The sequence below is a fragment of the Hipposideros armiger genome, unplaced genomic scaffold (assembly GCF_001890085.2).
Source record: "Hipposideros armiger isolate ML-2016 unplaced genomic scaffold, ASM189008v1 scaffold_457, whole genome shotgun sequence".
NCBI lineage: Eukaryota > Metazoa > Chordata > Mammalia > Chiroptera > Hipposideridae > Hipposideros > Hipposideros armiger.
In genome coordinates this window covers 486,685-511,008 of record NW_017731807.1, presented here as the reverse complement: position 1 = coordinate 511,008, position 24,324 = coordinate 486,685, and the positions used below count along the sequence as shown (strand labels likewise).

Below are 24,324 nucleotides of genomic sequence, written 5' to 3'. Positions count from 1 at the left end.
AAGAAAGAAAGAAAGAAAGAAAGAAAGGAAAAGAAAGAAAGAAAGAAAGAAAGAAAGAAAGAAAGAAAGAAAGAAAGAAAGAAAGAAAGAAAGAAAGAAAGGAAGAAAGAAAGAAGAGAGACATTATCCCAGTATGCCCAGTATGTAGATTTACCTTCTGCATGAGGTAAGCAAGTAATGAACCTAGCCTGGAGTTTCCTCTTTAATAAAAAAGAATTCTGCTTGAGTCTTGTGGGCCTAAATAAACTGCTGCCACTGCCACAAGCTACTACCCATGATGAAGTTCCCATGTCCTGCCAAGCACCGGACCAGACAGACACCTGCATATGGAACAATCCTTCAAGGCTTTCATATAAATGGAATCACTTTTTACACATCAGGAAACTATGGCTCTGAGAAAGAAAGCCGCTTTCTCAGGGTCTGCAGCAAGGGTGTCAACTTAGGTGTGCCTAACGCCAAAGCCCTCCTTAACTATCAATACCTATAAGTCTTTACCTAATTGCTTCAGTAGCAGAAATTCCTAACTTTTTGTGCCCTAGACCCATTTGGCAATCTGGAGAAGTTTACAGACCCCTCTGAACAATAATGTTTTAAATGCATGAAATAAAATATATAGGACTGCAAAGGAAGTGAATTACACTGAAATATAAATATCAGTTTTTTAATAATCAGATTTGTGAAATGGTAATAAATGTGCTTCTCATTAACACATTAAACAACAAATTCCAGCAGTGGGTCTAATCACTATTATCACTTTGAAGTAGAAAAAAGCATAAATGACAGTTGAGGTACCCGCACAACTGCAAAGTGATATGAAAACATCTGGATAAGAACACATCTAGACCCCACCACAGGTACTCGTGATATGACTATGATTTGTTGCCTGCATTCATAATAGAAGGAAATACTAAAGATCAGTTAGACGTGAGTGCAAACAAAGACGTCACATGTTTCCCATTCAAACCCACAGAGCCCTGGGTGAGGGTCTCTGCTCTCCAGAGGAATGGGAAGGTGGGCGGGGAACAGAGGGAGCCCCCACCCCTCCCCGGGCTTGTGGGTGCCTCTGGATGTCCACCACATTCAGGAATCCTGGTGTGAGGAGGGGTCACCTTCCTTCTCACTCTTCCTCCCTAGTCCAGAATTCCTCAAATCCCCTTCTTCCCCGAGAAGCTCCCTAAATGGTGTTTTGATTTCTCATGCTGTTCCCCCTCTCAGTCTTAGTCTTACACATCCTCTCTCTCTCTGGACAGTTCAATGCCTTTTAAAACAACCCCTCTGTGAGATTTGGGGAGTTTCTCATCTCTCATATCAGACTTCTTGTATGACTTCAGAAGGGCAGCCCCTACGGCGGTTCCCCTGGGAGAGGGGAGGCCCCGCTGAAGGTGTGGTGCAGAGGCCCTGAATGAAGACCCGGGGCACAGCCCAGGAGGGGGGAGCTGGAGGCACAGCAGCTCCTTGTGCAGAGAGCCACTGGCCTTTTCACCTCGTGGGGACCAGCTTGGGGAGAACAGGTTAAATAAACCACCTAACCTCTCTGGACCTCAGTTTCTTCACCCATAAAATGGAAGATGGGCCTCTCCATAGTGGCACATTATGGGGTGGGGAAAGGACAGCAAGAACGCTTGACTACACCCCCAAACCAATCATCAGACATGCTCAGAGTTCACCTCTGACAAGATGGGACCCAGGAAAACCTGGCCAAGGGGTATCAGGAAGCAGCGGCGCTTTTGGCACATTACTAAAGGCCTGATGCACAAAATGAACACAGTCCCCCCTATCCCACCCCCAACCCCTGCCTCCAGCATTTCTGAGACACAGCCAGGGAGGGGATGATTTGGGGCAGAGCCAGAGTGTGGACTCAGACCTCTTCACCCCCTTCCTGTTCTTCCTCTTTAATCAAGGCATCCAATTGGGGGCCCTTGGGGAGTCCCCCCCCTTCTCGGCTTCAGTGTCACCAAAGATGAAGTGACTTCTGAGGGCCCCTCCAGCTCCAGTCTGACCAAAGAGGGATGCAGGATTTGCCTTCCCAGACACATCACCCCCGTTTGTCAGCACCAGGACAGCTGCCCCAGGTCCCAGTGCACAGAGACAACTCTGCTTCCTGACTAACCACTGTGATAAAGGTGGGGGGAGAATGACAGGTGCAGGGAAACCTGACCCACAGAAGCACATGCCCCACGTTACATACGTCATCAAATTATGACACCTGTTTCCATGGTTCACTAGACCTGCCCCCTCCCTACAGCAGTGATTGGGGTTGGGGGAGAAGGTGGCAGAGACAAGAGGGAGAGAGAACAGAGGGTGCATTAGAGGGGGTGGGATGATAAGGAGGAGGCTTGAAGGGCAGGGCAGGGCAAAGCAGAAATACCCTTAAAACGTCCTGATGCTGAGACAGATGAAAGGGGTTCAAAAACAAAAACAAAAAAGTCAAGATGTACACCAGCAGCCCCAGTGTTTCCTGTTTTTCTAACAAATCACCAATGATTTCCAAGAAAAGCAAGCTGTGCTGTGCTCAGCCCTGGGCACAGCTGCAGAATTTGCACATCTGGCCTGTGCTTCGAGAGTATGCGGCAGGACCGGGCACATGATGCGGCAGAGTCCCCAAAAGGTCTGCAGCTCAAGAAGGCGCAGGGGCACAGCCCGGGAGCACCCAGGGACCCAGCAGCTGCCTGCTCCATCGGTATCCTCAGGACCTCAGAGAGAGCAGAAAGATCCCCTGGTGCTGAGAGGACCCTTTCAGAGGATTCACATGGATGGGCTTTCCCAGGCCTGTCTGAATTCTCTGAGAATTTCCAGTGATCATGGTGTGGGGGCTCCAGGGAGGCCCAGTGGGGCCAGGTGTCCTGAAAACTGGGAGCAGACAGCCCAAGGAGGACCAGACACCCTGCGCATCCTCACAAATGGGCCCCTGGCCACCATCCCTCCCCACCCCGTCTCGGTTTCCCTCCCTCTTGCTTCTAGTGTCTCACAGGGTCCTGGGCTCTTTCAAAAGCCCCTGGAGGGATTGACAGGCGCCAGAGCTGGAGCTGAGGATCATCAGTCACCTCAGATCCGGACTCTCACTCCTCACCTCAGCCACCTGCTCCCCTCACAGCCTCCCCAGGAGCCACACCTGGCCCCTGCCTGCCCAACCCACTCCAAAAATACACAGCTGCCCCCTGGAAAGCCCATCTATGCCCCACCCCCAGGCCTTCTCCCCTCTTCCATCAGCAACCAGGGCTGCCTCACCAATGCCTTCCCTGCCGACCCTTCCAGGAAGGGAGTCGGGGGTTTGTCTGCACAGAAAATTGAGCTACCTTGACTCACCCATTCTGGTTTGGGGCAATTCAGGCCTGTATAGAACTAGCTTGTTGAAGCTCCACTGAGCCCCACCATTACCACAACCCAGGGAGCAGGACCAGGAGGCAGACTATGGGTGGGAGTGTGGATGAAAGGGAGAGAGAGCCCAGCCTCCATCTGCCTGCAGCCTGAATTCTATTTGGCTGCTACTCCAAATGGGGGTCCTCAGGTCAACACCACACACACACACACACACACACACACACACACACACACACACACACACACATTTTGCTGAACTATTTGAAAGTAAGTTGCAGGTTGTGGACATCGTGACAAGTCACTCCTGAGTATCAGACTAAACCATATTAAATGCGAGCAGAGATCAGCAAGTTCATGGTTCAGTCTAATAATTTAGAATGCATCCCTTAAGAACAACGACTTTCTTTACCCTGATACCATTATCACATTGAGCAAAAGAATAACAATTACACAGTGTCATCTGCTATGCCCCAGGGGCGTATACACTCCTACTCTCTGCCTGGCTACCCACCTTCCCCACGCCTCCAGGACCTCATCCATACAGGGCACAAGCAGTGGGAGGAGGGAAGCCGCGGGCCCCAGCAACCATCTTACACTGAGAGCTTAGGATGGACAGGGCGCAAAGCAGACACCTGAAAATCCACCACAGTCCAGTGACAAGACAAATGAGAATTCCTCCCCAGGGAAACAGAAGGTACACTATGAGATTGTGTTTTCCAAAGATGGTCACAACATCTCCAATCCCACAGCCTCTCCTATAATGCAGACTTGCTACTTCCCCAGCAAGAGGTCGAATCTCATTTCCCTCCCCATAAACCTGGGTGGGCTTGTAACCGTTTCAACCAATACATGACATCGGTGGTGACACTGTGTGGCTTTCTAAGCTAGGTCATTGAGGCAATGAAGCTACTGCCTCATTTACTAGAACACTTGTACTGGGAGCTCGGAGCTGTCCTGTAAGTGATCTGATACCCGTCTGGAGGTTGTCATGCTGTGAGGAAGCCCAAGTCACCTGGAGAGGCCACTACAGGCACTCTGACTAAAGTTCCCCAGCTGTTCAAGTCTTCCCAGCTGAGGCTCCAGACATCGTTGAACACAGACAAGCCATCCCCATGGTGCCCTGCCCAAATTCCTGGCCCACAGAAGCCATAAGATACTAAAATAGTCTTCTACCAGCACGTTTTGGGTAGTTGGTTACACAGCAATAGTATCTGGATCATACGTACCATGTATAGGCCCCAAACCCTGACGGAAACCAGGCCACAGGCCAGAGCCACTGAACATGTGTTCAGAAGAGCACAGATGGAACAGCTAGAGAGAAAGCTACTGAGATGGGTGCCATCCACCAGGCAGCTAAGATAATCACAGCAACCCTGAGGTGAAAGAGCCCTTAGAGGTTGTCCAACCTGAATTCATTGACTCAAATAAAAAGTTTTCTTACTGAGGGAATATGACCACAAGATGCTTTGCTGGATGCTGTGGTAGATCCAAAGATGGCTAATACACTGTCCTTCACTTCAGATCTTGAGCTCTGCTGATGCCAGCATGGAAGCTGCCACATTCTGAGGACCAGAATGGCCATAGCAACACACCACCCACACTCTTGCCTCAGGACCTTTGCACTAGCTATTCCCAATGCCTGGGGTGCTCTTTTCCCAGATGTCCCCCTGGCTCACTCCCTCACCTCTTTCCAGTCTTCATGTTATATTCTCAGCAAGGACTTCTGGCAAACTCCACCTCTGGCACATCCTGCTTTATTTTTTTCCACCCCTCCTTACCACCAACTGACACATAAAACACGTTACTTATTATTGATCATGCTTCTTGTCTCTCTCCTCCAGCTCCATTAGATTGTCATTAGATTGTAAACTCCATGAGGGCTTAGAAGAGTGCCTGGCACATATTTGCTGGACGAATGAAAGAATAAGTAAATAATACAGAGGTTTGAAGGCAGATAAAACAAGAGAGAGGCACATGGGATCACACACACACACATAGCTTAACAGAGATATGGATGCTGCTTTTCTCACATGAATCATAAAATTCGACCCAGCAAGGCCTAAGGATGCAGCGTTTCATCTGGACGGTAGTTGGAAGTCTCATTAGGTCTAAACCAGGCTGCCTGATAAATCCTTGCTCCTCAGATCATCTCATCTCTTGGAAGGTTGAGGAAGCAATGAGGAAAACTATTTAATCTTGTGTCCTTGATTCTGACAAAGGACAATGGAAGGTTTTTAAAACAGGAGTGAGGAGAAGACAGGGAGAAAATGAACACGTCACCTCAAAGTTTGGACGAATGATGGGAGAAAATGTTAGACATAGTCAGACACACATCTTAGACTTTAAGAAAGCAGATTTCTAAGAGCCCAGGAGTCAGAGAGGGTGGCTTAACAGGGGAAGAAAACTGAAAATTAAATTCTGAAGGCACAGTCACAGGGTCTCGTGAGAAGGCGGAGGAGCTGGCGTGACTTCCTGGGGCATACACAAAAGATAGAAGCAAAGTTCTTAAATAAGAATGGACACCAAAGAGAGAGTGAGCAGGTCACGAAAGGAAGTCTTGAGAAAAACGCTGAAGACATCAAAAGGAGCCGTAAAGTTATTTTCAGAGCTTAAATGTGGAGAGATTAGGCTAACCACTCAGGACAGGTGGGACAGTAGTCACGGATGCCCAAGAGAGAGCAGAACTGCTCCACTGCTATTTCCTCCACCTTTTTCTTCAAGGAGGATGGTTATCTGACTGGAAAGCATGGATCAAAGATGATTTATTTAGTCAAAAGTATATATGAATGGAGGGTCTATTATTTGATGAGCTTTACTGGGGGCGGGGTCCAGAAATCTCAAGGAGCTCATGTCCAGAGGGGAAGATAGGCTCCTGAGAAGTCACCATACAAAGTATTAGGAGCTACAACAAATATGAAAAAGACAGACAACCTAATAGGAATGAGCAAAAGACTTAAATAGACCCTTTACAAAAAAGGATCTCTAAATGGCCAACAAACATGAAAAGGTGCTCAATTTCATTAGTTATTAGGTAAATGAAAATCCAAACCACGATGCCATACCACTAGACACCTACCAGAATGGCTCACATTAAAAAGAGGAAAACAATAATCCTGTCCCTAACCCTAACCCTAACCCTAACCCTGTCCCTTACCCTAACCCTAACCCTAACCCTGTCCCTTACCCCAACCCTAACCTAACACTAACCATAACCCTGTCCCTAACCCTAACCCTAACTGTGTCCCTAACCCTAAAACTGTTTCTAACCTCAACCCTAACCTTAACCTTGTCCCTAACCCAACACTAAAATACATACATACATACACACATACATACATACATACATACATACATACATAAAAACATTGTTTATGAAGCTGTGAAACACTTTGAACCCTCACGACCGCAGGTGGCAGTGTAAACTGGTACAGCCACTTTCCGCATGGCAAACCGTTTAGCAGTACCCACGGATGTGCAAGCTAGGCATGCCCCATGAGCAATTCCCCCCCTCAGCACATACTCAAAGGACATGCGCCAGAAAGTTCACAGCAGTACTATTCGAAATAACCTTCAAGCCAGACACTACCCAATGGGTGAGGTGTCCCAGTGGAGGTTACTATCAGACAGGTGCAATAGGAACTTGGAGGTGGGAGAAGGTCAGTTAGCAAAGCTTTTCCAAGAGGGTAGCTCCGAGGTAACTCTTTAGGAAGGAGAAGCTGCCCTGAGACTCAGGCATGATGGTGGGAAAATGGACAGAGGAAAGAGGTGTGAACCAGCACGATTTCTTTAGGGAACAGCCAAACATTCAGCCCACTGCAGAATAAAGTTATGACATGGGGCATGCTGGGAGATAAAGCTGCACAGGATGGGGTGGCAGGCCGTGCATGGCCTTATACTCCAAGCTAAGTGCTTAAGGATTTACCCAAGGGCCATGTGGAGCCATTGCCAAATTTTCAACTGGTGAATGACACATCAGCCTTGGAACTTAGAAGATTACACCAGCAAGGGTACTGGAGGGGAAGGGTCAGATACAGAGAGGTCTGAAGTCAAATAGAGAGTTCGCTACTGAAAATGAATTGGGGATTGCAGATGAGGATAAATACATCTCAGAGTCATAAAGAAACTTGAAGTTGTGAAAGGGAACTGCCACTGATAATCTTTGAAGAAATTAAGAAAATGAAAGATGTACAAGAGAGACAGAGTGAAACAGAGAAAAATGGAGACAGGCACTAGAAAAGGCTGTCCCAATTTTGGAGAACATAAAGAAAGTAGAGTCTCTGAGCCCATCAGCCCCCTGGCAACATTCTCTGCACACAATTAAGAAGTAGTTCATGTACACTGAGCAAAGCACCTGGGGACCACCAGGGGCTAGGGTGGATTCACTAACTAAACAGGTAATATGAGAAAATGCCACAAAGAGAGCATATCTGAATTTTAGGAAGTTCTGCTATAGTCTCATGAAAATGTAGACAAATGTGAGCTGAATGGTAACACAGACAAATGGATTCACCACTGGCTTAATAACCTCACCCAAAGGATGCTGAGGATCTTTATCTTAGGGACATCTCTCTTAAAATGCCAGAGAACTCTTGTTTTTGAATCGTTAAAGCATGCCATTTAAAAAATTGTGGCAAAATATAAGTAACATAAAATTTACCATTTTAACCATTTTTAATGCACAGTGACATTAAGTATATTCACATTGTTGCACAACTATCACCACCATCATCTCCAGAATTTTTTCATCTTCCCGAACTGAAACTCTGTACCCATTAAACACTAATTCCCCATTGCCCCTCCTCCCAGCCCATTGTAACCACCATTTTATTTCTGTCTCTATGGGTTTGACTCACAGTTATCTAATATAAGTGGAATCATACAGTATTTGTCCTTTCATGTCTGGCTTATTTCACTTAGCATAATGTCTTCAAGTTTCTTCCATATTGTAGTATGTATCAGAATTTCCTTCCTTTTAAGGCTAAATAGTATTATTCCCTTGTATGTATAGAGTATACTCTGTTTACCCATTCATCCACAGATGGACGTTTAGGTTGATTCCACCTTTGGGTATAGCATGCCCTTTTTTAATGAATGGTTTTCAATAGGACTTAGAAGCCATGCTTACTGCACAACAGAAGGGGCGAAGAACATTTATACGACAGTGAAGATTCAGAAAGATCTCAAACCAGTAGAGTTCAAATGTGGATGAGACTCATAATTGTCCTTCCATATCCCTTCTCCCTTCTTATATAGTAATATAATTTTTAGAAACTTTAGGTTACATTTCCCCAATTCTCTTGTAGCTAAATGTGGCCATTATGACTACATTTGGGCCAATGGACTATGAGTAAACAGTGATTATTGCAATTTCCAAATGCTTTTAAATAGAAGAGGCATGCCTTCTTCTTCTTCTTCCCTCCTCTTCCTGCTAGCTGAAATACAGATGAAATTGTAACTGCTAGAGCAGCCATCATGAGTCCTGAGATGAAAGCTCATATTGAGGAAGGAGAAACAACATAAAAGAAGATGTCATGTAAAGTTTGGATCACTTATTCTCAAACTGTTACATGAGAGAGAAATTAACCTCTATCTTGTTTAAGCCACTACTATTTTGGGTCTCTCCACTACAACAGACAAACCAATATACTAATATTCCAGTGAACGCTGAGTTAATCTACGAAGCAAAATGGTGTTTTTGTTTGTCGGTTACTGTGTTATTTGGATACACTGGTGGGATTTTCCCCAAATTTGTGGAGTATGTTTTATGGTCTGACCTTAAATAGAGGCCACATGGTCTACCCAAAATTCCCTTGTAAGGGAACATCTCATAAAAGCTGAAGTCATCCTCTAGAGAAGCAACATATGCTTTCTACATGGCATGCCCACCTCTGTGTATCCTACTCTGGGGCAGTAACAGCAGAGATTAAGTTATTTAAAGGTCAGACATTCTTTGGAGCAAACTGAGATGGCCAGCTAGTGAAGCAATTCAAGTTGAGAGAATACTGTTTTGGTAAAAGAATTAGAGATAATCTCTTACTGGTCAATATGAAGGTACCACGAAAGTAAAATAGGGGCATTACCTAAATTTTCCTCCTTAAACAAGATCAAATAGTTTAGTGAAAATAATGTTCCCACAGCAAAACTATGGAGACAAGAAAAAGATCAATGATTGCCAGGGGCAGAGGGAGAGGGAGATGTGAATAGGCAGAGCACAGAGAAATTTTAGGGCAGTGAAAATATGTTATGATATTATAATGATGGATACATGTCCTTGTACATTTGTCTAAACCCTTGGAATATACACCAAGAGTGAACCCTAAAGAAAACTGTGGACTTTGGGTGGTTATGATGTGTCAATATAGGTTCATCCTTGGTAAAAATCTATCATTCTGGTGAGTGATGTGGATAATGGAGGAGACTATACCTGCGTGGGGACAGGGGGCATATGGGAAATCTCTGTACCTTCCTCTCAATTTTGTTGTAAACCTAAAACTGCTCTAAAAATTAAGTCTTTATAAAAAATAATATGATGTCCCCACCTTCATGTACTGAGCAGGTCTTAGGAATAGCACAGCCAATAAAAAGTAACCTCTCATATTTAAAAATGCTGGATGGGTTGGGGGAGGAGGGGAAACAAGACTCTCTGAGGGAACGGAGCTCTGGTCCCCAGGTGGAATTGAACTGTGGCCCCAACCTTTAATATTCCCTACATAGAAGCCCTGATGGGACCCAGCAGAGCTGAGCCATGGCCCAAGAAGGGGCACTCTCAGCCAGCCATAACCATCTCAGAGAAGAATGTTGATCATAATAGCACCTTGCCTTGAGCCCGTGGTGACAGAATAAGGGAAATGGTACCTCCTTCTTTATCCATTGCATCCACTATATGGCCCTGTATTGAGGGCTTACTGCTATCAACTCTCACAGTCTCCATCATCTTGGTTTTCTAGCTGACTCAGGTACCTTCTAGAACTACCTCCTCTCCCGATCCTGAAACAACTCAGATGCCTTGGGCTTAAGCTCCTTAGCCTCACTAGTTCAGAAATGTGTTTTCTTGATGCCGCACAAGGCTAGTTCTTGCTCAACCTCTCACCACCCTCCTCAACCCCACCCCTGAGGCCAACCTCTATCTCTCACAAGTAGGAGTTTTTTATTATAAGTTTTTTAAAAGGGCTGTGTCATTATTGTTTTCTTTATTTGCACTTTATAGGGAACCTCCCTACCAAACCAATATTATCACACCATGACCCACAAGGTAACATGTTGATGTCAGAGGAGTCCTTTGCACCTCTGCCCTGCAGCTGGGCAGTTCTTGTTCTCATCCGTTCTCTAATGGGCCAGAGAAAGAATCAACCACAGAAGACAGCCTCAGGTCATGAGAAGTCAGGTGGTAAAGGTGAGCCCAACTTTGGATCACCCATTCGTGGATCATCCACTCATCAGAGAGGGAATATGAAATATTTCTGTTCCCAGGGCCAAGAGAGCCTGAGGCACTTTCCAAGGCCTGTCTAGATGCTTGTATTGGGTCCAGAGATAGCAAGGGGCCCTGGACACAAGCTTGTGTTCTTGAGGGTGCCATGGCGGTGTTTCTAGCTGGTGGGTGGGTGCCCCAGGGCTGCCACAGCCCTTTGAGGAAACAGGGAGGCCTGTCTCAGCCTTCTCAGCTCATTTTTCAGGTGGGTATGGCAAGGGCATCACTCTTCATCTTGGGTGAGCTCTGAATCATAATGGGCGGGTTCTCTCCCCCTGGGGAGTCCTTTTCGCCACTCTCTTCCTACCCCAGAAAGTTATCTTTCCTCTTCCCTTCAAACAAAACAAAACACACTGTCCTTGATGACCCTGACCCTGATGCACCCTGCTTGGGAGCAATAGAAGAGAGTGTCTTTTTGCTCTAAATGTTCTACATTAGATTAGTAAGGCCATGTTGCAAACAACAGTTTGTAAGCTGTAAAGGGCAATATGCAAATTAATAATTATTAGTAATATTTTATTTTTTCCCAATTTAAAAACTTGAGTTCTACATCTTCCTTGACCTCCAAGGTCAGCATGGCCAGGCACACCCTGGGGATGTTTGAAGAATCCCCGGAAATCCTCCAAGCCTTTCTTTGCCCCATTCCCCCCTGAAAACACAGTTCTTGATTGCCCCACAGCCTGCTGGGCAAGCGGGACAGGAAGCCCCTCTGCCTTGTAAACACCATGTTGCAAACAGATACTTCCCCACGCTCCTGTAAAGCAGAGGTCACCAGCCTGGGAGTGGCTTGTTTGGGGATAGTTCCCCAGATCTTCCCCCTGTCAGACTTAAGAGAACGGCTCATCTTCAATATGATTGACCTGGAGGGTGGGAAGAGGATTCCAAAGGAGTGGGGGCTCAGTGTCTGCAGTTTCCCAAGGGCTCATGGGGTTTGAAGCAGCCTAGAGAAGAAAATCTGCCTTGTTCTGTACTGAAGGGCAAAAACACATGATTTTGTCCCTTCAGATGCCCACAGAAGTCCAGTAAGATGCCTGCAGGGTGCAGTCCCTGAGGGGGATAGTGACTGAACCCTACAAAGATCTCAGATTGGGGGTAGCCCAGCCATCCGAGGCTGAGGCCCAGGCTTCCTACATGCTGGCTGCTGAACCAAGCAACCTTTCATTCAGTAAACACTGACTGAGCACCCAACACTGGCTCTGCTAGGTGCTAGGGGCTCAATGCTGAACAAAATGGTAGGGAAGTTTTCCTCATCAGGAGGGGCATGGGAGAGGCAAGAGCACACATTAGGTCTTGGGGGAGCTGAGTCAGGTAATCTGGCTGGAGGAGAGGGTGGGGATTCACAGAGAGGACAAAGAGTGGGACTTGACTTTGAAACTTGAACAAAAAACCAAGGACTTTGGACTTCCCCTATGAGGTGGGGTAGCAACTGAAGGCTTCTGGACATGGTGACGAAGGAGTTTTCATAAGAATCTGCTGGTAAAGCCTGGAAGGCCCATGAGCAGGCACATGGTGACGAAAGCTGGATTGGGTAGTAGAGAAAATGATGGGGAAGTGAGAGAAGCAAGGAAAGGAAGCACCATTAAAACTGACGGAAGGAGACTAGACTTTGGGTGGTGAGCACACAATGCAATATACTGATGATGTATTATAGAATTGTATACCTGAAACTTTATGATGTTGTTAACCAATGTTACTCCAACAAATGTAATTTTTAAAAAAACTGGCCAGACTATGGAGAATAGAAAGATGAAGGGCAGTCTCAGAGATGACTCCAAGGTTTCAGGACTGGGAGTCTGGTTTCACTACAGACAAAACAGGGAAGTCTGCAGAGGAAGCCTTCTTTGTGGACGAAGAGTTGGGCTTGGCATACGTGTTGAAAATGATACAGTGAAAATAACCAGCATGGACTTGGAGACAAGGGTTTGGGTGAGGAGACAAGCACATTGTGCTTGGCAAGAACAGGAGTCTGCAGAGGAAGAGTAGGTGGTATAAGTGGTAAGAAAGTGTTGCACATGAAATGCTACAGAAACTTCAAAGAGATGCAGGTTGGGAGGAATTGGAATTTGCCATTACAAAGCCCCCAATGGCCTTAGATGAAGCCATTCAATAGGGAAACATGGGCATGGTCCCACTGTGATCTAAAGGATTTGTAGTAGCTGGGAGTCCTGCCATAAAATGGGCATCAAGAGGCAAGGAGCAAGTCCCCTCTCTGCTCAGCCCATCAGAGCAGCTTCTATTAATCTACTCTTGAAGAGTAGACTTTGAAAACTCACAGAATGTTAGAGCATTAGCGTCCGTTTGATACAAGAGGGAACCAACTCAGGGAGATGAGGAGGTAAGCAAGAGACAGCTAGGACTAGAGATCACATCTCCGATTTCATCCTGTAGTCTGAATATCACACCATAGCCTCCTGTGTTCTGTTAAGCACAATAACAGGTCAAGGAAAGCTCTGAGCGTTTAGTCTTCTCAAAATGGAACTCCCAAGATGTCAGTACAGAAGTAAATGCAAAATGCAAAGGTTTATGAGATGTTGGCTTGAAAACCCATGAACAAGAGGCCATGAATTCCCAACTCAACCTGCAGGTTGGGTAGGTTGGCCCTGAGAGCTTATCTAGGTCAACCACATAGGAACATGATTCTGAAGTGGCGCTCAATTAGCTTATTTCACCAGGTATCGGGAGGGGCCAAGAACAAGAACCCTCAAGAACAGCCCAGCTCCAGCTTAGGATGGGACAAGGGTCGCCATGTCCAGTGACGGCTCTAGGGTCTCTCACCACGGATGGCTCTGATTTACTAACCAGCAAAGTGCTTGTGCTCTGGGGGAACAGGCTGTGAAGCCGGGCTATGGGATTTGTGAGGGGACTTCCCAGCTTTGGGATTTGTTTATTCAAGGCCACTGAACTTAAATTCAAATTATGTTCTCAGAACAACCAGTTTTTATACAACCAGTCAGACACAGCCACTGTGATTTAAAGAACTAGAGACTCTTAGAAATGAATGATCTCAGTCTTTACTCTCACAGCTATTATTTCTCCATCTGACTTGTATTTTCCCTGAATATTTCCCCTGGCAGAAAATTCACACCCACAAGGCCACTTATTCCATTGTTGACCTGCTCTGGATTTCTCCACGATCTTCCTCGTAGCAAGCTGAAGTCTATTTCCTTACAACTTCCCTTCATTAGTCCCTTTTTCTTCCTGGAGAAAGACCTCCACGGAGCAGGTCTTCGCCTTTTCCAAAGGATGCTGCCCTTCAAACACCCGAAGATAGAAATTACTTCTCCCCTGTGTCCTTTTCTCAGAGGAAACCATCTCTACTTCTTTAATCATTTTGTATTACAGCATTACCGTCTTCGTTACCTTTCTCTGGGGATAAAGTGGCTGATCAGCATCCCCACTAATTGCAGCATCTGGAGCTGAACTGCACTCCAGATGGCTCTAAGCAGCGCAGTGTAGAAATGGACCAAGAGTCAAAGATGGCTCTCACATGCTGGTTCTGGAACACGGAGGTGACAGGTGTGTGCATGGGAGGACTGAGGAAGAGGCAAGAGAGGGGAATGCTTGGAGAGTGGGAGACCAAGAATCTGGCAGCAGAGGACCTAACGCCCAGAATCGTTCTCTCAACTTTCAAGGAACAGATCATTCCCCTGCAGTATAAGCTGGCCCAGGGTGCAGAAGATGAAATGCCTCCAAAATCACTTTGCAAAGCCAGCACGTCAAGACCTGACAACAATAGCAGGGCAGAAAGGAAAATATAGGCCGCCCTTACTTATGAGGATAGATGTAAAAATCCTCCAGAGAATCACAGCAAATCAAACCCAGCTGTATTAAAAGAATAACGCACCTCGACCAAATGGAGTTTATTCCAGAAGTGCAAAGAGGGTTCAAATAAGGAAATTAATTATATAATGCATCACATAAATCTATCTCAAGGTGAAAGAATACAAGAATTTCTTAGTAGATGCTTAAAGAAGTATTTGATAAACTTAACTTCCATTCCTGCTTTTAAAAATCCTTAGAAATAAGGAGTTGAAGCAAGCTTGCTTCACATGTGGCACCTGACTTCAAGGCAGTGGCTCTAAAGAGCTGTGACCACATCAGAGAAACAAAGCCCCAAGCCTATGCCAGACCCTGGGAACTTGGGAGGCTGCGAATATCTGTGGCAAAGAAACAGTAGTGGCTGCTTTTCCGCCTCCCAGATGGTCTCTATTGATGTGAATAGCCACAAACATACATTTTCTCTGACTCTCATTCCTAGCCTTAAACCTAGTTCTCTGGTTGGGGAGTGGGGGGCAGAACAGAGGGCTTCTTGTAAGGACACCACTAGCGAAAGTAATGCTCATTAATCAACTTGGAAAGGGGTTGAACTCAAGACTTGATGATAAATCCAGAAAGCAGACGCATGACGGTGGCTCAGTGAGTGGTTGGGGAGCTCAGCCCCCTGCACACTGCCTGGAGATCTCACCAGTGAGTCACCAGTGGCCTCCTCTGCAGTCTTCAGGTTTCCATTACCCATCATCACCCCCAGCTTGCCTCTGACAACAGCTCACGCCCATGTGGAGCTGAGCCAGGAGTCATCCAAAGAAATTGGTGTACAGAAAAGTCCTGTTTTCTAGAACAGGGGGTATAACCTGTGTTCTTCGATGGACTGCAGAGGTCTCAGAAGACGCTAAAGTTTTATCCAAAACTTTGAAAGAGAGAGGGAGAGAAATCGTGTGCACACATGCATACACATGTGCTTTGGGGGGGAAGGGGAGGAGATGATCTGTCACTTCTATCACTTTTTCAAAGAGGCCTATTATCTAGAGAGAGAGTTCAAAACTCACCTTGAAGAGCTGTAGGTATAGATGTGATCTAAGGAACCCAGCGAATGCAGCAAGGAGGCAGGTCGCCTCAGTCAGGCTGCGTGAAAACGGCTGTGTAAAGATTTGCCTGACAAGAGTCAAAACCACCACACCACTCAGGAACAAATGCTCAAACCCAAAACCCAGAGGTACATCTGCAGAGACTTCATGGTTCTGGGGCGACAATTTTGGATGAAGAAGGAGGATGTGGGGGCTGAACAGGTGACTTCTTAGATGATACAGAAAATCAAGGTTTCTTAACCCTGTAAGAAAGAGCAGCTCCCGAGAGGGGCAGAAGGAAGGCCTGGAAAACGATGTGGTGGTTTTCTGTGGATTGGGGTTCCCTTTGCTGTTGACAGCCAGCATGATAGCACACATGCAAAGGACTTCTGCATGGAACCCATAGCATCAGTACTGAAACGTGCTCTTTGGTGATGAGCAGTGAAAGGAAAAGGGAGATGCCCTTTAATAGTATGTACGGCCTTTATGTGGTCAAGCTAGACCTTGGAGTACGGGGGAGGCAGGGAAGATGCGAGAGACGAGCAGGGGGTGAGGCCCTGGTCTCTGCCAGACACTGGGCGAGGTACTTGCCAGCAGTTATCTCATCTAATCCGCACAGGACAGGAAGTCTACATGCCCCACCGAACTGTTGAAAGGAATACCTCAGAGGATGCACCCAAAGAGTACTTCGCACGTGTCTGCTCAATTTTAGGTATTACTATTATTAGCATTATATTTTCTTTATTTCGTGTCTCATGTCTCAACTTAAATGTGACTTCTTTAGGGAAGGCTTTCTTGAACTCCCAAACTACAATACATTGAGCTCCCTTTACATAGTCTCACAGGACCCCGTAATTCTCATGATTATAATTAAATGATACATGTGTCTAGTGTCTTACCGACTAGACTCATTTCTATGAGGGCAGAAGCGTTATACGCCTTGTTCAGGATCTCAGAGCTCAGCACATGCCTGGCACGTAGGAGGTGCGCCATGCGGAAGGGCTGAGCCAATCATGGAATGCTGGAGGTTAGGAAGGGACCGCAGAACGCATCTGGTGCCACGCCGCCATACAGATGGGGGAACTGACAGCCTGAGAGATACATGGACTTACTCAAGGTCGCATGGCTAGGAGTGGAGGACTCAGGCAGAAATGAGGCGCCCTGACTCCATGGGTGGCAGAAGCCTGGAAGCCACCTTCAGCCCTCACACCCCAGCCCTGCCCCCCACAAGGAAACCACACAGGCTTATTTGCCTAATCAACATCAACAGTAAGAAGACTCTGAAGGACACAAAAGTGAAAAGCACACCACTCCTTCCTGGCCCAACCCTCCTGCCCTCCAAACCGTCCTGTGTTTGGGCAGCTTCCACTGTTGATCGGCATGCACTTCTTGCCTAGAGAGATCCTAGAGAGTTTCATGGTGACAGCTTAACAATCACACTGAGCATCAGGAGGCTCTGGTGAGCAAGCCATGAAGTCACTGGTCCGACCTTGTAGGCCAGGACAGTTAGTGCTCTGATAGGAGTACATAACAGGCACGGCAAGGACAGAGGAGTGGGTAGTCAGTGCTATGGTGTGAGAAGGAGGTTAGGGAAGACTTCAAAAATGATGAAGTTTGAGCTGGGCATCCAAGGATGAATTCAAGGTCCACCAGGCAGGTAGAAAAAGTGAAGGGCAATGGGGGGAGAAGGAATAGCATGTGCAAAGACAGAGAGGTTTGCCTGAGCTCCAGAAGATGAAGCAGGTTGGGTGGCAGGAGGCCTTGCTAGTCATGCTAGGGGGTATCAGCCTTCTCCAGAGGGCAATGGCAGCTCTGCAGGATTTGCAGTTTAAAAGTGACTCACTCTGATTTGTTGTCTTACATCACTATGGCAGCAGGAGAGGGGCTGGAGTAGGAGTGGGGGGAGGCTGGAGGCTGGAGGCAGGAGTCTCCCACTGAGGCCAAACTCGAAAGCCCAAAGCCTAGCACCCCAATTGGTAGGCTCAATAGGCTTAAGAAGGACCCAGTGTCTGCTTTGTGCCACCAAATTCACCTCCTTTTTCCTAGTCATAGCCCCCCACCTTCCATAACTATATCTCACTTATCCAGAAGTCACTTAACTGATAACCCCAACGATCCAGAACCTAGCTGCTAGCCTAGAAGCAGACAGAAAAGGCCTCTGGACAGCAACATTCATATCCCAAATGTGCCCGACAGAGCATGCACTTCACACCCAAGGGCACATGCAGGCTGCCACTCAGGCTTAGTCATCTCTGGTCAAGAGTAGAAGCCAGTCAGAGTCAGCCCAGCTCTGCCACTTTCTAGCCATGTGAACCTGGCCCTCAGTTTCCTCATGCATAAAATTGGGGCAGTAGTTGTGGCTACTTCAGAGTGTGGCTGTGAAGATTAAAGAACATGAAGTATGAGGGGAAACGGCTAAAAGAAAGATGAAAGAAAAAGGCAGAAAATGTCTTGAGCAGACCCAACGTACAAAAGGGAACGGCAGGTAGAAGAACCATGTGATATTTCCAAGAACTTATTAAATCAGACACAGTGTGCTATCTTTACAAATGTGAGCAACATAGTTTACAAAAATGTCCTTTAAAATTAGACATTTTGAAAAGTTTTGGTGTTTAGAAAGTAGAGCTACTGGAAAAATTAATGTACATAAATTTATGTATGGGACTGACAGAATTCTGTGTATACCTGTGTACATCTAAAGTGTCCCCCCAAATTTATAAAACATACATCGTGTTTAACAGAATCTAAGACACCATCAATTATAAGACACACCATTATTTTGTGTGCCACTAAGAAATATTGCTATTATAATGGTAAGATGCAATAGATGGTAAGATGCACCTTGACTTCAGAGTTGTTAAAATCGGAAGTACGTACATCTTCAAGTCAATGGAAATCCTAATATGCAATATATGTTTGCTGTGAGAGTGTCTCATCTTCCCCTTGGGCAGATGATATAGTCTTTCCTTCACCCTTCTCACCTCCTTTCTATGCCAGGGGCTCAAAAATCAAACATAACACCTCTCCTTTGACCTGTTATTGCTTTATCTTGCCCCTCCAGAAGCTTCCTGTTTCAAAAAGCCGATGGAGGCTTTCAGCCCACCTAGAACTAATCAAACCAGTCTTCAGGTTCACAGGGGTCCCACAGAGTCACCAGCTCAGGCCCTTGCTGAGCCTCTTTGAACCAAAGCCAAGTTTGCACAGATTGAGTGTTCAGCTGAACCCAAACTGGGGCTTCCAGCTCTAGGCTGCCCAGGTAAAAAGGCTACTGGCTCTCCTCTTCTCCCACTTCTCAGCCAGCGGGCCCCGTGATCAGTGACTAACCTGGGATCGTGGACAGCCCCCAACAGCCTTCACTGCGGAGCCTCCCCCTCATCACCCCTCCAATATCCTCAAACATGCTTTTGCCCAGTTCCACCTATTAGTCTTGACAGAAACGGAAGGCGTACATGGGAGGGAGGATGGGCAGGCAGACGTGGCAGCTTCCACTGCAGCTTGGGGACAGAAGATATCAATCACCCCCCACATAAGCCAGAGATAAGGAGGAGGGATTTCTTAAAACCCCAATGAGGCCCAGCACACACAGACCCCGAGCCTTCCTGCCCCCACAGTCCTCGGCAGTTATGCTTTAAAAAAGCAAGTGAGGGTATCCTGCAGCAAGAAGAGAGAGCTTGACCATCCCACACCATGGCGGCATGCTGAGGAACCAGGTAAACCCTTGCTGCCCAATCTCTTCTTCTGCAAACATCCAGGGAGCAGCTCCCATGTGCAACCACTCTCATCACAGTTATCTCATTTAATACTCCCACAGCCCTGTGAGGTCACTAATAGAGTCCATTTTATAGACAGGGAAACAGGCTGGGAGAGGGGCAGTAAGATGCCCAAGGTCACACAGCTGAGCCTGGCTGGAACTCAGGTCTCCTTTCCACATCACACAAGAGTTCCCGAGCAATGGCTCCATTGTCATCACTCAAGGAGCGTATTCAAATTTTAGAATAATACGGATTCCAGACCCCACCTCTGGAAAGCTGTGCTGTAGGGCTAGGGCCTGGAGAATGTGTATTTTAACACGCTCTGGGAACTGGTGCCTTACCAGGTGGTCCCAGGCCAGGAGGAAGGGTAGCATGGATGGGAAGATGCAGAGCCCATGGGAGGAGAGAGGAAGAGAAGGGTCATCCAGTAGGGGCCTTGAAGGCAGATCTGGCCTACTTTTAGCCTTCATTTTGCCCAAACCCACCCCTCCTCTCTGCACGGAGGCTTGTTAACTCACTAGATACCACATCCTGCTGTTGCTTTCATCTCGCCTTCCTTTTCCCTCTAAATAATCTCCTTCCTCCTACTGACCTGAACTCTTGCTTATTTACCCCAGTCCTGGGATGGGCCAGCCCCCACGCGCACGCGCACACAGGCACCCCGAGTCAGTCAAGGGACTGCCAGGGGGTGAAGAGAGTTCCTCTGACAGCGCCAAGCGTGCAATTCACTAGAACAGCAGCCACCGTCTAGGGGCCCACGCTAGCTAGCAGGGGCGGGCTAAGGCAGGCACTTCCACGACTCCCAGGTCCTGATGGCAAAGGACCCCTGAGGCTAATGCTCACCGAGAAAGTTCCCAGGCGGAGGGAAGCCGACTCCTAGACCTTGCCACATATGGGGGCCTGGGAAGGAGGCAGAAGCTTCGGCCACACTCGGACAGCACAGAAGCGGTCCAGCAGTGGCCACCTAGATAACAACGTTCGATCCCCAGGACGTCCCTTCTGTCTACGGGATTATTGGGAACGCGGGTGTGCAGACCCCGTGCCCCGGCAGTGGCACCTATCCACGGAGCCGGAAGACAACAGGATCTGTCCAGCCAACCCGCTGCTCTCAGAACCCACTGCTCCCCGAACGGCTCCCAGCCATTTCCCTCTCTGCCTAGAGTCCCACGCGTGCCCTCAGCGCCCCCCGCCCCGGCTGCCCGGTTTCACACCTGCAGTCCCCGCCGGGCGCCGAGCCCCTCTCCAGCGGCGACTCCCTGCGAATCGGGGTACTGTCGGGACCACCGCTCCCGGGCTGGAGTCGCGCGGCCGGTCCCCGCATCTGCCCAGGCTCCGCTTCAACTGTGGGCTGGGAGTGGGGCGGGGCCACGCCGAGGGGCGGGGCTAGCTCTGGGGCGGGGTCTGGGGCGGGGCTGGTCGCCCAGCGGGCCTCTCACGCCACCTGGTGGCCGGACCGTGTCTGCGCGGTGCCTGTCTAGCCCAAGTTCCCGCAGAGTCGGGCTGCGCACGTCGAGCTTCTGAGCAGCATCCCCCAGATGTGAGTTCGTCTGCCCTCGGAAAGAACAGGCCCTGGCGGGTAGGCGGCCATGGTCGGAGGGATACCAGCACCGAGTACCGGCGTTCCCCCAGGACTAAGGTGCGGTTCCGCCAGGGGAGCGGAAGCGCGGGTTTCGCCCGGCAGGAGAGGAGGGCGGAGCAGGAGAGAGGCTTGGGGTGGGGGCTTCGGGGAAGGAGAAAGGGGAACCTCTGAGGAGCTGCTTCCTTCTCTCATTGCGACCTAGAGCCCCACTTCCTCCTACTACTTCTATTTTCTTTGGGTGCTCTTAACATTTATAATGCCTGCACCCCTACTGTGCAGACTATGCCTTGACCCTCACCCTTCTGCAGAAACCTTCCTAGAAATACCAGCCAATCCAGACTTTCAGCACTGCTGCTCGTCTGACTTTCCCACTTTCCTTCACCAGTGGCTGTCTCTTCCACCGTTTCTCAGCCTCTGAAGGAGGAGTCATCTCCAGTCAAGGCCGTCTTCTTGCCTCCCCTTCTCTCCCCACAGATGACGTAGCAGCCGTTGTTATATCAAGAGTTGGGTCACAGAATCCTGGAAGTCACTGCACATCCCTGTACCTCAGTTTCCTCATTGACAAAATAAGGGTGAGAAGGTTGGCTACCGTTCAGGCAGCTCTTCCAATGAAAGAATAGCACTTTATTTCAGAGTTAACAAAGGGCAAGGCTGAAATTCCCACTTCCACTATGAATGGGACCCTGTCACAATATGTCAGAGGTGTTCAAAATTGGCCACAGGGTAGTACGTTATTGTTGGTCAAAAGCCACAGTCCTACCTGAGGCTTTGAGAGATGTGAACCCCAATGACTTTTCTTGTCCTGACTCTTTTAACACCAAGAAAAAGCAACTTCCTTAAAGGCACAGAATCAGAAAGTACACTGGGGTGAACACGGAGGACTAGTTCCAGCCTATAGTAAGAGATGGAAAGGAGCTCAGAACCATCTAGTACTTCTCATCCACCACTGAATCCCCACACCACCACCATTTTACAAATAAAGAACCAGAGCCACAAAAAGACTGTGAGAAGACACGCCTAAGGTCATAGGACTTGATGAGGGTGGACAAGGACTCTAGTCTCCCCACTCCCTACTTTTCCACCACGAAAAGGAGAAAGGATGGAGGAGATAGCCCAAAGGTGGCCAGAGTAGGGAGGAAGGGGTAGAACTTCTTTGGAATGAGGAATTGAGTAGCAAGAATGACGCATTTTGTACCAGATTGACATACTGAATTATGAGATCACTTAGAAAGCTAAAGAAAATGCTAGAGGGGTGATGGCATCCTTGATTTCTTTCATGTCCTTGGGATTCCTAAAACTGAAGATGGAGGAAAGCTGGTGCAGTTGTCCATTAGAGCTCACTCCCAGAAAGCTGAGCATCCCAGGAAGCCCACTTGATGTCTTCTTACATCCCCTCAAAGATGGGCATTCCCTTCTCCACCAGCACGTGTGACCCAGATGTTGAGCTTGCATGTCATCCCAGCCCCTCACCCAGCTTCACCTGTGTCTCCATGTCCCTAGGGCAGACCCCCAACCAGGAGATGTGATCAGCACCTGACAACTATTGGCCAGAATTTCAAACTACAGCCACCAAGCACTTTCTACCTTCTATTCCCACCTCCCCAACCGTTGGTAAGACTCAAGATATCTCTCGCACGTATGTGCATCTGATTTTGTCCTACTTTGTACAGCTCTGTTGCTTCATTTAAAAATATATGTCTATTTGTTCTCTCTCTCCTTCCTTTCACTGCCTTATGTTTTCAAAGGGGAGTCTACTCATGTCTCCACTTCCTCATCTTACGTTTATTCTTCAATGCTCTGAAAAAATCACCAGGAAACCCTAAGTGCCAAATCCAGTGGCATCATTACCTCACTGCCATATTTGATGTTACCCTCCTTGAGAATTTCCCCCTTAATTCCTCCTCCTCCTCTACTTCTGACCAATTTTGTTTTCTTTTTCTGGCTTCATTTTCTTCATCATTTCTTAAATGTTGAGGTTGAGATTTGATTTGAGGCTGATTCTCTTCTCCCTGGGCTCTCTCATTGATCCTCATTATACTGATCCCTTCCAAATCTGTATCCCAGACTTCTTTCTTGAGCTCCAGCTCTAGAATTCCAAGTGCTTACTGCACATCTATACTTGGATAGCCTAGGAGGCAACTTAATCACTCCATGTCCTGAAATGAATTCCTCACCTTTCCCCAAATTCCTTCTCTTGCGTTCCCTATCTCAGTTAACACCTTTTCTGTCCACTCAGTTCAACACTAAAAACCTCACTATATACATAACATATCCAGAACATGTACAGAACTCCTACAACTCAAAAATAAAAAAGACAAACAACCTAATTTTAAAATGGGCAAAAACTTGAACAGACACTTCACAAAAGACATACAAATGGCTGATAAGTGCATGAAAAGGTGCTCAACATCATTAGTCATTGGGGAAATTGAAATTAAAACCAAAAGTTACCACTTTACATCAATTAGAATAGCTACAATTAAGACTGACAACACCAAATGTTGTCAAGGATATGGAGCAACTGGAACTCTGATACATTCTTGTAGCAGGGTAAAATTTCACAACTACTTTGGAAAACTGATTGGTAGCATCTAATAAAATTAACTGTACATCTCCCTCTGACTCAACAATTCCACTCTTAGATATATACCCAAAATAAATGAATTTATATGTCCACACAGAAGCATATATGTGAATGATTATACTAGCTTTATTCATAATAGCCCAATACTGGAAAAACCCAAATATCTATTAATAGTAGGGTGGATAACAAGCAATTGTGGTATATTCATATAATGGAATGCTACTCAGCAATAAAAAATACAGAAATTACTGATACATATATCAACGTGGATGAATTTCAAAAACATTATGTTGAACAAAAGAATCTAGACCCAAAAGAAAATATATTGCATGATTTCATTTATATGAAGTTCAAGAACCAGCTAACTAATCTATAATGATAAGCATCAGAATGGTGGTTATCTTGTCAGGAGGGGAGCAATTTAACTGGAAAAGGGACATGAGTAAACTTTCTGGGATGATACGTATATTTTCTATCTGTATCTGGGTGGTGGTCACACAGTATGTACATATTAAAAAGTGATTGAGATGTTCACTTAAAAGTGAAAAGGATTAGCAGTATCATAATGAGCTATAGCACCATTATTTACCTCTTGATTTGATTCACCAAGGACAGGACAGCACGACATCATTTCTGTGGTATTCTTATCAAAAATGCCTTACCTCAGTCTAATCATGAGAAAACAACAGGGGCCGGCCGAGTGGCGCGATGGTTAAGAACTCGCTTGGGATGCCAGAGGGCCCCGGTTCGGATCCCACATATGAGGGCCAGTGACA

General features: G+C 47.0%; 1 protein-coding gene across 2 annotated transcripts in view; it reads right to left on the bottom strand.

Annotated features, from left to right (window-relative positions):
• Window positions 1–20,712, bottom strand: part of PIK3R5 (phosphoinositide-3-kinase regulatory subunit 5) — a 68,225-nt gene extending 47,513 nt beyond the window's left edge. For both annotated transcript variants that reach the window (XM_019665982.1, XM_019665983.1), the window contains exon 1: window positions 20,597–20,712. The gene's annotated coding sequence lies outside the window, so the exon portion shown is untranslated. The remainder of the gene's footprint in view (window positions 1–20,596) is intronic.
• Window positions 20,713–24,324: the final 3,612 nt, after the last annotated feature.